Source organism: Marmota monax, unplaced genomic scaffold, assembly GCF_021218885.2.
Source record: "Marmota monax isolate L192 unplaced genomic scaffold, Marmota_monax_Labrador192_F-V1.1 WCK01_AAM20220418_F8-fsc00066, whole genome shotgun sequence".
In the NCBI taxonomy this organism is placed as follows: domain Eukaryota; kingdom Metazoa; phylum Chordata; class Mammalia; order Rodentia; family Sciuridae; genus Marmota; species Marmota monax.
The window spans coordinates 10,016,417-10,031,663 of NW_026692805.1; the positions used below are offsets into that span (position 1 = coordinate 10,016,417).

The window sequence follows — 15,247 nt, forward strand, 5'->3', positions numbered from 1 at the left end:
CTGCAATGTTCATAAAACAAACTCTCCTCAAGTTCAAAAATCAAATAGATCACAACACAATACTTATGGGTGACTTCAACACACCTCTCTCACCACTGGACAGATCCTCCAAACAAAAGTTGAAAAAAGAAACTATAGAACTCAATAATACAATCAATAACCTAGACTTAACCAACATATATAGAATATATCAACCATCATCAAGTGGATATACTTTTTTTCTCAGTAGCACATGGATCCTTCTAAAAATAGACCATATATTATGCCATAGGGCAACCCTCAGTAAATATAAAGGGGTGGAGATAATACCATGCATTTTATCTGATCATAATGGAATGAAACTGGAAATCAATGATAAAAGAAGGAAGGAAAAATCCTTCATCACATGGAAAATAAACAATATGTTACTGAATGATCAATGGGTTACAGAAGACATAAAGGAGGAAATCAAAAAATTCTTAGAGATAAATGAAAATACAGACACAACATATCGGAATCTATGGGACACAATGAAAGCAGTTTTAAGAGGTAAATTCATCACCTGGAGGTCATTCCTCAAAAAAATAAAAAAACAACAAATAAATGAACTCACACTTCATCTCAAAGCCCTAGAAAAGGAAGAGCAAAACAACAGCAAATGTAGCAGAAGGCAAGAAATAATTAAAATCAGAGCAGAAATCAATGAAATGGAAACAAAAGAAACTATTGAAAAAATTGACAAAACGAAAAGTTGGTTCTTTGAAAAAATAAATAAGATCGATAGACCCTTAGCCATGGTAACGAAGAGAAGAAGAGAGAGAACTCAAATTACTAACATATGGGATGAAAAAGGCAATATCACAACAGATGCTACAGAAATACAGAAGACAATTAGAAATTATTTTGAAACCCTATATTCCAATAAAATAGAAGATAGTGAAGACATCGATAAATTTTCTTAAGTCATATGATAGGCCCAGACTGAGTCAGGAAGATACACACAATTTGAACAGACCAATATCAATGGATGAAATAGAAGAACAAAACCTTTAAAGAAGAAATAATACCAATACTTTTCAAGTTATTTCAGGAAATAGAAAAAGAGGGACCTCTTCCAAATTCATTCTATGAGGCCAACATGACCCTGATTCTGAAACCAAAGACACCTCAAATAAAGAGAACTACAGACCAATATCTCTAATGAACCTAGATGCAAAAATCCTCAATAAAATTCTGGCGAATTGGATACAAAGGCACATCAAAAAAATTGTGCACCATGATCAAGTAGGATTCATCCCTGGGATGCAAGGCTGGTTCAATATACGGAAATCAATAAATGTTATACACCACATCAATAGACTTAAAGATAAGAACCATATGATCATCTTGATAGACGCAGAAAAAGCATTCAACAAAGTACAACATCCCTTTATGTTCAAAACATTAGAAAAACTAGGGATGACAGGAACTTACCTCAACATTCTAAAAGCTATCTATGCTAAGCCTCAGGCTAGCATCACTCTGAATGGAGAAAAATTGAAGCCATTCCCTCTAAATTCTGGAACAAGACAGGGATGCCCTCTATCACCACTTCTATTAAATATAGTTCTCGAAACACTGGCCAAAGCAATTAGACAGACGAAAGAAATTAAAGGCATAAAAATAGGAAAAGAAGAACTTAAATTATCCCTGTTTGCAGACGACATGATTCTATACCTAGAAGACCCAAAAGGATCTACAAAGAAACTACTAGAACTAATAAATGAATTCAGCAAAGTGGCAGGATATAAAATCAACACGCATAAATCAAAGGCATTTCTGTATATCAGCAACAAAAGTTCTGAAATGGAAATGAGGAAAAACACCCCATTCACAATATCTTCAAAAAAAATAAAATACTTGGGAATCAACCTAACCAAAGAGGTGAAAGATTTATACAATGAAAACCACAGAACCCTAAAGAGAGAAATAGAAGAAGATCTTAGAAGGTGGAAAAATATACCCTGTTCATGGATAGGCAGAACTAACATCATCAAAATGGTGATATTACCAAAAGTTCTCTATAGGTTTAATGCAATGTCAATCAAAATCCCAATGGCATTTCTTGGAGAAATAGAGAAAGCAATCATGAAATTCATATGGAAAAATAAAAGACCCAGAATAGCAAAAGCAACTCTAAGCAGGAAGTGTGAATCAGGCGGTATAGTGATACCAGTTTCAAACTATACTACAGAGCAATAGTAACAAAACAGCATGGTACTGGTACCAAAACAGGCAGGTGGACCAATGGTACAGAATAGAGGACACAGAGACTAATCCACAAAGTTACAACTATCTTATATTTGATAAAGGGGCTAAAAGCATGAAATGGAGGAAGGATAGCATCTTCAACAAATGGTGCTGGGAAAAGTGGAAATACATATGCAACAAAATGAAACTGAATCCCCTCCTCTCACCATGCACAAGAGTTAACTCAAAGTGGATCAAGGAGCTAGATATCAAATCAGAAACTCTGCGTCTGATAGAAGAAAAAGTTGGCTCCGATCTACATATTGTGGGGTCGGGCTCCAAATTCCTTAATAGGACACCCATAGCACAAGAGTTAATAACAAGAATCAACAAATGGGATTTACTCAAACTAAAAAGTTTTTTCTCAGCAAGAGAAACAATAAGAGAGGTAAATAGGGAGCCTACATCCTGGGAACAAATCTTTACTCCTCACACTTCAGATAGAGCCCTAATATCCAGAGTATACAAAGAACTCAAAAAATTAAACAATAAGATAACAAATAACCCAATCAACAAATGGGCCAAGGACCTGAACAGACACTTCTCAGAGGAGGACATACAATCAACCAACCAGTACATGAAAAAATGCTCACCATCTCTAGCAGTCAGAGAAATGCAAATTAAAACCCCCCTAAGATACCATCTCACTCCAGTAAGATTGGCAGCCATTATGAAGTCAAACAAAAACAAGTGCTGGCGAGGATGTGGGGAAAAGGGTACACTTGTACATTGCTAGTGGGGCTGCAAATTGGTGCAGCCAATTTGGAAAGCAGTATGGAGATTCCTTGGAAAGCTGGGAATGGAACCACCATTTGACCCAGCTATTCCCCTTCTTGGACTATTCCCTAAAGACCTTAAAAGAGCGTACTGTAGGGATACTGTTACAACGATGTTCATAGCAGCACAATTCACAATAGCTAGACTGTGGAACCAACCTAGATTCCCTTCAATAGATGAATGGATTAAAAAAATGTGGCATTTGTACACAATGGAGTATTATTCTGCACTAAAAAATGACAAAATCATGGAATTTGCAGGGAAATGGATGGCACTAGAGCAGATTATGGTAAGTGAAGCTAACCAATCCCTAAAAAACAAATTCCAAATGTCATCTTTGATATAAGGAGAGCAACTAAGAACAGAATAGGGAGGAAGAGCATGAGAAGAAGATCACCATTAAACAGGGACGAGAGGTGGGAGGGAAAGAGAGAGAGAAGGGAAATTGCATGGTAAAGGAAGGAGACCCTTCCTTTACAAAATTACATATAAGAGGAAGTGAGGGGAAAGGGGAAAAAAACAAGAGAGAGAAATGAATTACAGTAGATGGGGTAGAGAGAGAAGATGGGAGGGGAGTGGAGGGGTGGGGGGATAGTAGAGGATAAGAAGGGCAGCAGAATACAACAGACACTAGCATGGCAGTATGTAAAAAAGTAGACGTGTAACCGATGTGATTCTGCAATCTGTATATGGGGTAAAAATGGGAGTTCATAATCTGCTTGAATCAAATGTATGAAATATGATATGTCAAGAGCTTTGTAATGTTTTGAACAACTAATAAAAAAAATTTAAAAAGAATGTCTACATAAATAAATTATGGAACATATTTAAATGACATCTTGTGTTTAGAAAAGCAATATCTTTTTAAGAAAAATTAGCTTTTTTAGGGTGAATTCAGGAATATAATATTTTTACTTTGGTAAATCAGAAGGGGAAGAAATCCCCAGGCACATTGTTAAAATTAAGAGGCTATATTTTCAAAAACACACAAAATATTAAGGTACAGTAAGTTATTTTCAAAGGAGGGGAAGTTTTTCTTTAATAAGGAATGGCTAACATGCTTAGGGATCTCTCCATTGTCTTTCAGAGACAATGTAGAAATAAAATAATAAATTGTTGAAGTGATTACTGGGTATTGTTAAAATGAAGTATGTGTGAATAGAATTAAACATTATGTAGTGGTAACATAGATCTTCACATAACTATCAAGTATAAAATTTGGCTTGGATGGAGAAATAAGGAATATAAAAGCTGTAACAGTTGAGTTTAGGGAAAGACTTTTCATCAATACAGTTCTCTTTGTAGACTTTTGAACTAAAAAGTTTCAAACCAATACATGAGTCTTACTTTTTTACTCAAATGGACTGCCTAACAAAGCATTCAAAATTGTAGTGGGATTTGTTTTTATAAGGGATTTTTAATATGCCATTATTTTTAGCCAGTGATTTGGTAAGCTAAAGGTATCTGGGTTTTTATATAACTGCTAAAATAATCTAAATCATTTTCAGTAATTTAAAAATTGTGAATTTAAGAGCCTTTTTTAAAATAGTACTCCAATTTTATGACAAGAAAGAAAACATGTTGGTATTCAAGCATTCTGTCAGGTACTTTAATCCTCAGTAATTATTACTCTATGATCATTACTTTCCTACAAGGACTCCATAGTTTTATGTATTAAGTGTATATATACGCTCATATGAAAATGCAAGATATAGGTAATAGCAATTAAGTAATCCAGAAGAGGATTCCATTATTTATTAAAGTACCCTTCTTTTGAAATTTGGATTTATAAAATTATAGTGTAGTCTCTTTAAATGTAGATACTGCAGACATTCTTACCAGCTGAATCTAGTATGTTTAATTAAAATTTGTAGAAATGTAAATTAGCATAGAGATTAAATAATATCTAATCAAGCTTTTTTTTCAAAAGATTGCAATTAAGTTTTTTATCTAAATCTAAACTTTGTTCATTTTGTTTGTATTCTGTATTAATGCTAATTGCATCATTGTGATGTGTATTTATATACAGTGTGCAAAATTTGAAACTTTTAATATAATTGTAGAGTGTGTATGATGGCATTACTTAAGAATGTCTTGTTTGTAATCAAATGCTACTAGTTTTTTATTTTCAAGAAGCTATCTACTAATCCTTTTTCTTCCCATTTAGGACTCACTAAAAAAACTTTTTGTATTTAGGTATTTGCATCAAATTGCTGAACAAGATTAATAGCCACATTAATTCAACAATTTTAAAAGACTATTTGGGGAGGTTTGGACATATAATTTTCTAGCTCTGTTTATGTCCCAAAGTACAAATATTATATTTACTAGAGCTGTTCAGATATACTTTTCTATATTGTAAAAACAGGACAGCAAAGTCAATCACACAGAAAATAAACATTTATACTATTATACTATTCTGTGTTTTATATATATATATATATATATATATATATATATATATATATATATATATATACACATATATATACACACACACACACACACACATTTACACACACCAGGCTGGGTGTAGGTTAGCATAGAGTGCTGCCTTAACCTGTGGGAGGCCTGGGTTTGAGCCATTCCCAGCACAGAGGTAGGAGACAAACTCATGAATTTTTCACTTGAGTAAACACCATTGACAATTGTGTGCTGTTTTCCAGAAGCATACCTTGAGATTGTATCCCAGAAAAGGAAAAAGTAATAGGTTGGCAAAGTTGTACATATGACCAAGTTCCATGGAAAAGATACTGAATACATTTCCATTACTACCTGAAAAAGAATCATGGTGAGAAGTATTGCTAGAAATGAAAATGGACATTTCATTATGATGAAATTGGGGAGTTTATAACAAAAATAAAATAATTATGAATTTATATGTATCTAATGGCATGGCTTTTAAATTTGTAAAGCCCAAAATGGAAAACAAGTATAAGGAAAAATAAACCAATTTACAATGTAACCATACATATCTCAACTATTACAATAAGTAATTGTATCAGTCAATGAGGATGCAGAATCTGAACAGTATGATTGATAAATGTACAGAATACCGCACCAGCTATTGACAAAGTACACAACTGTTTCAAGTGCAGATGGATCATTTGCCAAAATTGGTCATGGTCCAAGTATAAATTTCAAAGTTTTGAAATAATTTAGTAGTATATTCTGACCATTATGAAATTAAACTAGAAACCAATAACAAAAGATAAATTAAAACCCATAAATCTATGAAAAGAATTAGTTAATTATAATGGAAATTTATAGAATATTTTAAACTGAATAATAATGGCAAAATGAGACATATCTAAAATTACAGATGCATTAAATATTGTTTATACTGTTTTTGGCCCTAAATTCAGAAGAATGACTGAATAATTGACAAAGTATTTTAAGAAGATAGCAAAAAGTAAATATTAAAGACCCAAAAGTGTAGAAAGAAGAAATAATAAAGAAAACAATGTAATGAACTTCAAAGAGGCATAAGGTATCAAAATCATTCCACTGATACTGAAATTTCCTGGAAAAAAAAATAGTTTACTATCTCTCACATAAGAAGTGGGAAATATGAACTCTCTGTTTATTAAATAAAATTAAATGGTAATTAAAAGCATTACTGTCACAAAGAAGTCCAGGCCCAGGTAACTCCTGGACAGTCCTACTGAATAGTTAAAGAAACACTAATACCAATCTTAAACTCTGAGGACAGAGTTTCAGCTGATTTTATGAGGTCCACTTTGAACCCTGATTCTAAAACATACAAAGACTTCACAAGAAACGAAAAAGTTATAATATCCATCATGGACATAGATGCACAAACATTCCAGAAAATAAGAGCAAATCAAATCCATCAATATATCAAATATTACAATGAGGTTGGGATTCAAAAATCAATTACGTATTCACAAAACCAATTATTATGTGTCACCATGTTCAGAAAGGAATAAAAAAATGTTACCATAAAATGTTTTTAAAAATATAACACCCATTCACTGTAATACTAGTATGGCAGTAAATTAAGGAAACTTCATTAAACTGGAAGAAATATCAGCAGAATGGAAAACCAATGAAATCTTGGATTCTCTCAATACAATGTTGAAAACAAGTATTAAAAGTGGACACTTTTAGAGCTGGGGTTGTGGCTCAATGGTATAGCACTCATCTAGCATTCGTGAGGCACTGGGTTCAATCACCAGCACCACATAAAAACTAAATTAAAGGTATTGTATCCATCCACAACTAAAAAATATTTTTTTTGAATGGACACTTTTAGAATTAAAAAAATGATGGAGCTGGGGTTATAGCTCAGTGGTGGAGTGCCTACCTGACATGTAAGGCACTGGGTTTGATCCCCAGCACCACATATAAATAGATAAAATAAAAATATTAAGTCCATCTACAACTACAAAACTATTTTTTAAAAAGTTAGTGAAGCAAAAACATTGCTCAACATAAATTACTGTTACCTTTTTATATGTTAGCAAAAGGTAATTGTAAAATAAAAATTTTTAAATGAATCCACTGAAGTAGTATAATAAAACATTATATATCTGGAAATAATTCCAATGAAAGATGTGCAAATCTTTACACAGAAAATTGAAAGCATTTTGAGAGAAATAATGATGATTTTAAATATTGGAGAAATGCCATCTATGTTCATGTACCAAGAGGCTTGGCATTACAAAGATAACACTTCTTTCCAAATTAACCTACAGATCACTGCAGTTTCAATCTAAATTTTAGTGGGCTTTCTCTCTTGTATGTGAAAATTGACAGAGCTGATTATGGGCATCACAGGAAATGAGGAAGTGTACTATTACAAATATAATATTGAAAAACAAATTTGGAATCTTTGTCTACCAGATGTTGAGACTTTTTTTAATGTTAGAATAAGACAGTTTAATGTTATCACAGAGGTAGAAAAATAGGCCCACTAGAACAGAATTTTGAAGTAGATCCTTGAGTTAGTTTCTTGACACATCAGTGGCTGACCTTGCAGGGCAGTGGATCCTCAGTTTGGAATTAGTGTAGGGTCAGCTGGACAGCTACCCAGGGTGGAGAGACAACCCTTGGCTCCTTCCTCCCATCCCACACAGAGATCAATACAGGTGAGTTGTGGCTCTCAGGTGAAATGTAAAACAATGACCTTTCTAAAAACAAAACTGCAGGAGAAACTCCTGATGGAACACCACCACAATAATCAAGGAAAGGATTGGTAAATTGTACCCCGCTTAAGATGGTGTGTTCATCCAAGTTGCTAGTAGGAGACTAAGAAGGTGAGACTCAGGCTAGAGTAGACATTAGCAGTGCACATACAGGACAGGGTATCAACAACCGATAAATTGGGGCAAATGGAGTGGTGACCAGGGTAGGTCAGAGTGCCTGTGTCAAGCAGGACCTGTAACAGTTTGGAGTTTTCCATGCAGATTGGGGTCCTTAGGTGTTGTGAGTCAAGTTACGCTAAACTGTCACCCTTCTGTGGCCAGGCTTGGGCATGGTACTGACTCCTATTGCCAAAACCCACTCCTGCAACTCTGCAGCCCCATCCCAGGACCTCAGCCTCCTGTTTCTTGGACCAGCAGGAGAAAATGGAAGTGGGATAGAACTGAATGGAGACTCCAAAAGTTGACCAATAGCATCCTATAGTATATCCAAGCCTTCTTTAGCTTGAGTTTCAAACCAGTAACATTGGTACTTCTTCCAAATCCTAATTAGCATAAATATGGACCAATGGCAGTGAATCAAGTGCTATATAAGCCCTGAGACTAGCAAACTTAGGTTTTTATACTGCTCACAGCAAGACTTCTGGTCTTGCTCTTGCTCTTGCTCTTGCTCCTGCTCCTGCTTCTGCTTGTAGTGAGAACAGGTAAATGCTTTTTATTCTTGAAAAGACCAGAGTACAGGTAAGGGAAAACACAAATTACTGCAATCAGATATCCATAGGCTCAAAGAGCCCATGGAATATAACTTAGGTACTGGCATGCCATCTCCCTGGCCTGTGAACACCAGTCAGGTTGATGTAAGAGCATTGGAGTGATTTCTCTTTTTAAATAATGCACCCCTTGGTGGTTGTCACATGTCCATTAAAATCCTTCAGTAGTTCCCATCTACACTCTATTTTTTTTACTTTGCTCATTAATTCTCCCAAACACCTAAGTACTCACTAAGAAAAAAAAATCCCAGATTTACCCAAAGAGGGCTGTGGAAATAGGTATTTTAGGAAACACCTATTTATATTGTTGTATCTTAATTGCTTATGAGGCAGTGTTATGACCCTGCACGTTGCTTCTTGTTTTCATGTTTCTGATTTTTTTTTTAATTTTAGGTATTGTTGCCTCCTCACCTAGAGAGGATAAGAGAAAAACTAGCAGATAATATCCATGAATGGTGGGTTATGAATAAAATTTAAGTTGGTTGGCAGTATAGTCAGGTACATGATTTTAAAATACATTTTCAGATTCTGTTAATGCATCTTAATATAAAACTCTTTTTCTCTCTTTCTGCTGTGAGGTGACATGAGTCAATTGAATTGATTTATTTCCAGCATATTAATTTTTGCATAGGTTTTACTTTCATATTCTAGATGGACTGAGATTATTTCGTTGAAGGATGGATTAGTTGCCTAATTCATTGAAAGTTATCTGTCTTTGGGCTGAACGTTATATTTTAAAATTGAGATTAACAGACAATGGGCAGAGATTTCTAAGCCACTTAAATAACACTTCAAGCCTGAAGTAAAAGAAGTAAGTCAATTTTCTTTCCTGTGTCTAATTTTCCTCTCCTTTTAGTTCCAGCTGTACATAGCAGTCCAAGATCTGTGATTAAATGCTTCCAAATGCTGATTTTCTAAAGATCTTAAGTTTAGAATTTTTCAATAAATTTAAAGACCTGTTTTTAGTAGGATCTTGCTAATATTCTCATTTTTATAATATTGTTATTTTAAATATCCCAAAGGTTGTGTTACTTTGTTATACTTGATTAAGCATAGAAATTATTCCTCCAAGTAATAGTCAATTGCTTCGAGGTCTGAATGAAGAGGATTTATTACTAGTGTGAGTTGTACCAACAGCTACTCTACACCACTCTGTAGTGTTCCTCCACAGATGGCTTTGCATTCTCAAAGAATATCATGTTGAGTTGTAATTACAGTGCATGCTGGGTTATGTGTTGTTATTTGTTTATCTGAAGATATAGCTGAGGCTCTTTGCAGAATTGTTAAATGCCTTTGAAGAAGTCCTATAGCTAGTGAGTAGCATCTCTAGCACTGCAACCCAGGTTTTCCAACTTACAGTTTTGAGAACTGGTTTTCACTACAAAATTTGTCACAGCATGTCCAGAAATGAGATTCTTACATTAACTAAGCAACAGTTAGATGTTTGTTACATCAGAAAACACTTATTTGGTTTCTAGTTTGGTGTTGCATGCATTGACTCTTAAAAATTGAGGAAGTGGATAAATGCTTAATAAAAAGAGCCACCAGTTAAAATCGATAGGAGAGAGATTGTAAATGTGTACACATTGTTAATTGCCAGAGGAATCAGACAATATTCACCAAAAGTTTCAAGATTAAGGAAAGATGATCATAGGGTAAGAAGATGGAAAAAGAGCTCATGCAGAAAAATAAAAGAGCAACTCCCATGCCCCCATGATAAGAGCAGCCATCTTCCCAGGCTGTGCTCAGTGAAGACACTGTCCTTTGCAAGCTCATAAATTACCTCAATAGTTATGCTTTGCTGTGAAGTGTTATGTATCTTCTTCAAAAACTGAAGGAAAGATAATGGGGAAAAAAAACATGAGGAAGATGGCCGCTGCGCACAGGGGTTGCTGAAGTGCTGAGTGTGGTGCTCAGAGCAGTGGCTTTAATCGAGATTTCGCACAGCGTGTAAGAACCCCTATCACCGTTAATCTGTAGCGGACCACTTTGCCAAGCAGCAGGAAGAACAAAGAGATCGAAAAAGAGACGCTTGGCTCCCGGACGCTTTGCCACCCAAAGCCACGGGCGCTTTGCTCCCATCTGCTTCCTCTTTCGCTTCGCTCCGGGCAGAAAAGGTGAATGTGTAATCAGCAGTTGATTGTAAGTACCCTAGGCAAAGAAAGCTCAGTGCGCCCTGCCTTTTTTTTTTTTTTTTTTTTTTTTTTGTATATTTTTTATACAGGGAGAGTTTGTGGATTGGGATCGTTGGCTGGGCTGCGGTTTCTGTGCCAAAAATCCACTCCGCGGGAGCTGCCATTTGCTTTCTGCCGGCTGTCTTGATGGCTATGGCTACATTGTCCAGCAGCCGCACCTAGAGGTTGGAGCTGGGCTGCATGCCGAGCCCTGTCCTCCAAAGGCTGGACCGCAGCCTTGAGCGCCTGGGTCGCCTGTTAGCCGCTGCACCCTCGGGCAGAGCCTGCTCTTGGGTCATTCTGCATGCCCCTGCGAGGGGACCCGTGCTTCAGAGGAGGGAGCCGGAGAGCGGCGGCAGCCGCTTGGGCCCTGGGGGCTGGGCACCGGTTCTTTGGCTCAGCTGCGGCGCCCCTGAGCATGGCCCCGGGGAAGAGGCGACGGCGGCAGGGTTTAATTTCTAGAAATCTGGACTGGAAACAGAAGCCGCAGTTTGTATAATCCCAAGAACTTGCTTATGCCAGGAAGCTGTAAGGGCAACATGAATATCATTGAAGAGATCTAACATGGCAGCGGGCGGGGAGAGATCAAGTCTCTGACCTCTTCAACTGCGCGGGCATAGGGAGCTGTAAACTGTATAAATGCTGTTTGCCCAGGATCACTAGGCAATGCTGAGCTGACGTGGATCTGGGATGTACAGTCTGGGCCCCTCAGAACACACACACCGAGCCCGGATCAGCTGCATCCAAGCTCCGGTTCGCCTGCTTCTCGTGACTCAGCACTAACAATCCCGCTGAAATAATTGGTTGGCCCTTAGGAACTTTCAGAGGTAAAAGCCAACCAAGCCTTCATAGGCAGTGGCCACAGGATTGAAACGGGGATTGGGAGAGACAGTCAGGACCCACCCGTTGCACTGGTCACCCGGCAAAGGGAACGAACGGTCACCATTTACATGTGATACCAACTTGGCAGAGAACTGATGTCAAGGGCGGAGGAGATAACTGCATTGAAACCAGTGCAACAGGGCTCCCAGGAGCAGCAGACATGGCGTGTAGCCAGTACTGTGGTGAGCGTCACAGGTGAGCGCGGCCTGGCTTGAGGAAACACAAGAGAAGGCCCTAGGCACTCAGGATTAGAGACCCGCCCAGTCTGTGAGGAAGAGCTGCTACACAGTGATTGGTTCCCAATTAGTGAGAGGAGAAGCTTGACCCAGTGGGCACAGCTCCACCTACTGAAAGAGAAATTAATCGAACTCTATGACTGCATTTATTATTATTATTATTATCATTTTTTTCTTTTTCTTTTTTTTCTTTCATTTTCAATTTTTTATTGTTGTTGTTCTTTAAGTTTTTTAATGTTTCTAATTTTTTTAATTTTTTTATTATAATTTTTTAATTTTAATTTTCATTATTTTTATTATCATTATTATTTTTGTAAAAAAATTTTTTTTCTTTTCTTTCTTTATTTTCTAACTTTTTTGTGTGTGTTTTGTTTTTGTTTCTTTTGCTTTTCATTTCTTTTCAATTTTCTTATTCCCCCTTCCTTGAATTCTACCTGCCTACTCTCATTCTCTTTAGTGACTTCTTCCCTTCCCTTCTAATATCTCTCTTCCCAAGCATCAAATAAATTTATAAGAGTAAACAGTAACTCAGCAGTCAAGCAGAACAAGAAGTAACATGAGCAGCATAAAAAAGCAAGGAAGAAAAGGGGTACAAACAATGAAGGACAGCCTAAATATTCAGGAGGACCTAGAGTCAGCAGAAAAATGGTCATATAAAGAACTCAAGGAACACCTTAGACAGATGGAATGGAACCTTAAAGAGGATACGAGACAGCAAATCCAAACAGTGAAAGAACACTTTGAAAATCAATTACATAAACAGATAAAAGAAGACGTTAAGCATCTTTATCAGGAGATAGAGATTATAAAAAAAATCAAACAATAATTCTAGAAATGAAGGAAATGATAAACCAAATTAAAAAATCAATTGAGAGTATCACTAACAGAGTGGAGCAAGTAGAAGCCAGAACGTCAGATAATGAAGACAAAATGTATCATCTTGAAAAGAGCCTAGCCAACTCAGAAAGGCTGGTTAAAAATCACGAGAGAAACATCCAAGAGATATGAGATAACATAAAAAAACCAAACCTACGAGTCATCGGGATAGAAGAAGGTACAGAGATTCAAACCAAGGGAATGAGTAGCCTGCTGAATGAAATAATTACAGAAAACTTTCCAGAAATAAAAAAGGGAACGGATATACAAATTTTAGATGCATACAGGACACCGAGCACACAAAATCACAGTAGACCAACGCCAAGACACATTGTTATGAAGATATACAATATACAGAACAAAGAGAAAATACTAAAAGCTACAAGAGAAAGGAGTCAGATTACATTCAGGGGTAAACCAATAAGGTTAACAACGGATTTTTCATCACAGACGCTGAAAGCGAGAAGATCCTGGAACAATGTATTTCAAACACTGAAAGACAATGGATGCCAACCAAGAATTCTGTATCCAGCAAAATTAAGCTTCAGGTACGACAACGAAATAAAAATCTTTCATGATAAACAAAAGCTAAAAGAATTTGCAGCCAGAAAACCAGCATTGCAAAGCATCTTGAGCAAAACACTACACGAGGAAGAAATGAAAAACAATAACCAGTCTACGGCCATACCACCCTGAACGCGCCCAATCTCATCTGATCTCGGAAGCTAAGAAGGGTCGGGCCTGGTTAGTACTTGGATGGGAGACCGCCTGGGAAAAACAATAACCAAAACCATCAGTGGGAAGTGCCTCTATAAAAACAGAGGGCGGGAGGAAAGCTAACCATGGAGAAACAAACTAAATTAAATTAAAAAAAAAAGAAGAAGAAGATAAATAATCAAACATGGCTGGAAGTACAAACCATATATCAATAGTAACTCTAAACGTTAATGGCTTAAACTCTCCAATAAAGCAACATAGGCTGGTAACATGGATAAAAAAACAAATCCAACAATATGCTGCCTCCAGGAGACACATCTGATTGCAAAAGACATACACAGGCTGAAGGTGAAAGGTTGGGAAAAAATATACCACGCACATGGTCCTCGTAAGCAAGCAGGGGTGGCCATCCTCATATCAAATAAAATCGACTTCAAGACTAAATTAATCAAAAGGGATAAGGAAGGACATTATATACTGTTAAAAGGAACCATTCACCAACAAGACATAACAATTATCAATATTTATGCACCAAATAATGGTGCTGCAACGTTCATAAAACAAATTCTCCTCAAGTTCAAGAATCAAATAGACCACAGCACAATAATTATGGGTGACTTCAACACACCTCTCTCACCATTGGACAGATCCTCCAAACAAAAGTTGAATAAAGAAACTATAGAACTCAATATCACAATCAACAACCTAGACTTAACTGACATATATAGAATATATGAACCATCATCAAGTGGATATACTTTTTTCTCAGCAGCACATGGATCCTTCTCAAAAATAGACCATATATTATGCCATAGGGCAACCCTCAGTAAATATACAGGGGTGGAGATAATCCCATGCATTTTATCTGATCATAATGGAATGAAACTGGAAATCAATGATAAAAGAAGGAAGGAAAAATCCTACATCACATGGAAAATGAACAATATGTTACTGAATGATCAATGGGTTACAGAAGACATAAAGGAGGAAATCAAAAAATTCTTAGAGATAAATGAAAATACAGACACAACATATAGGAATCTATGGGACACAATTAAAGCAGTTTTAAGAGGGAAATTCATCGCCTGGAGGTCATTCTTCAAAAAAAGGAAAAAACCAACAAATAAATGAACTCACACTTCATCTCAAAGCCCTAGAAAAGGAAGAGCAAAACAACAGCAAATGTAGCAGAAGGCAAGAAATAATTAAAATCAGAGCGGAAATCAACAAAATTGAAACAAAAGAAACTATTGAAAAAATTAACAAAACTAAAAGTTGGTTCTTTGAAAAAATAAATAAGATCGACAGACCCTTAGCCATGCTAATGAAGAGAAGAAGAGAGAGAACTCAAATTACTAATATACAGGATGAAAAAGGCAATA

General features: G+C 36.2%; 1 pseudogene; it reads left to right on the plus strand.

The window, feature by feature from the left end:
• Nucleotides 1-13,822: 13,822 nt before the first annotated feature.
• On the plus strand, nt 13,823-13,941 carry LOC124095227 (5S ribosomal RNA; annotated as a pseudogene).
• Nucleotides 13,942-15,247: the final 1,306 nt, after the last annotated feature.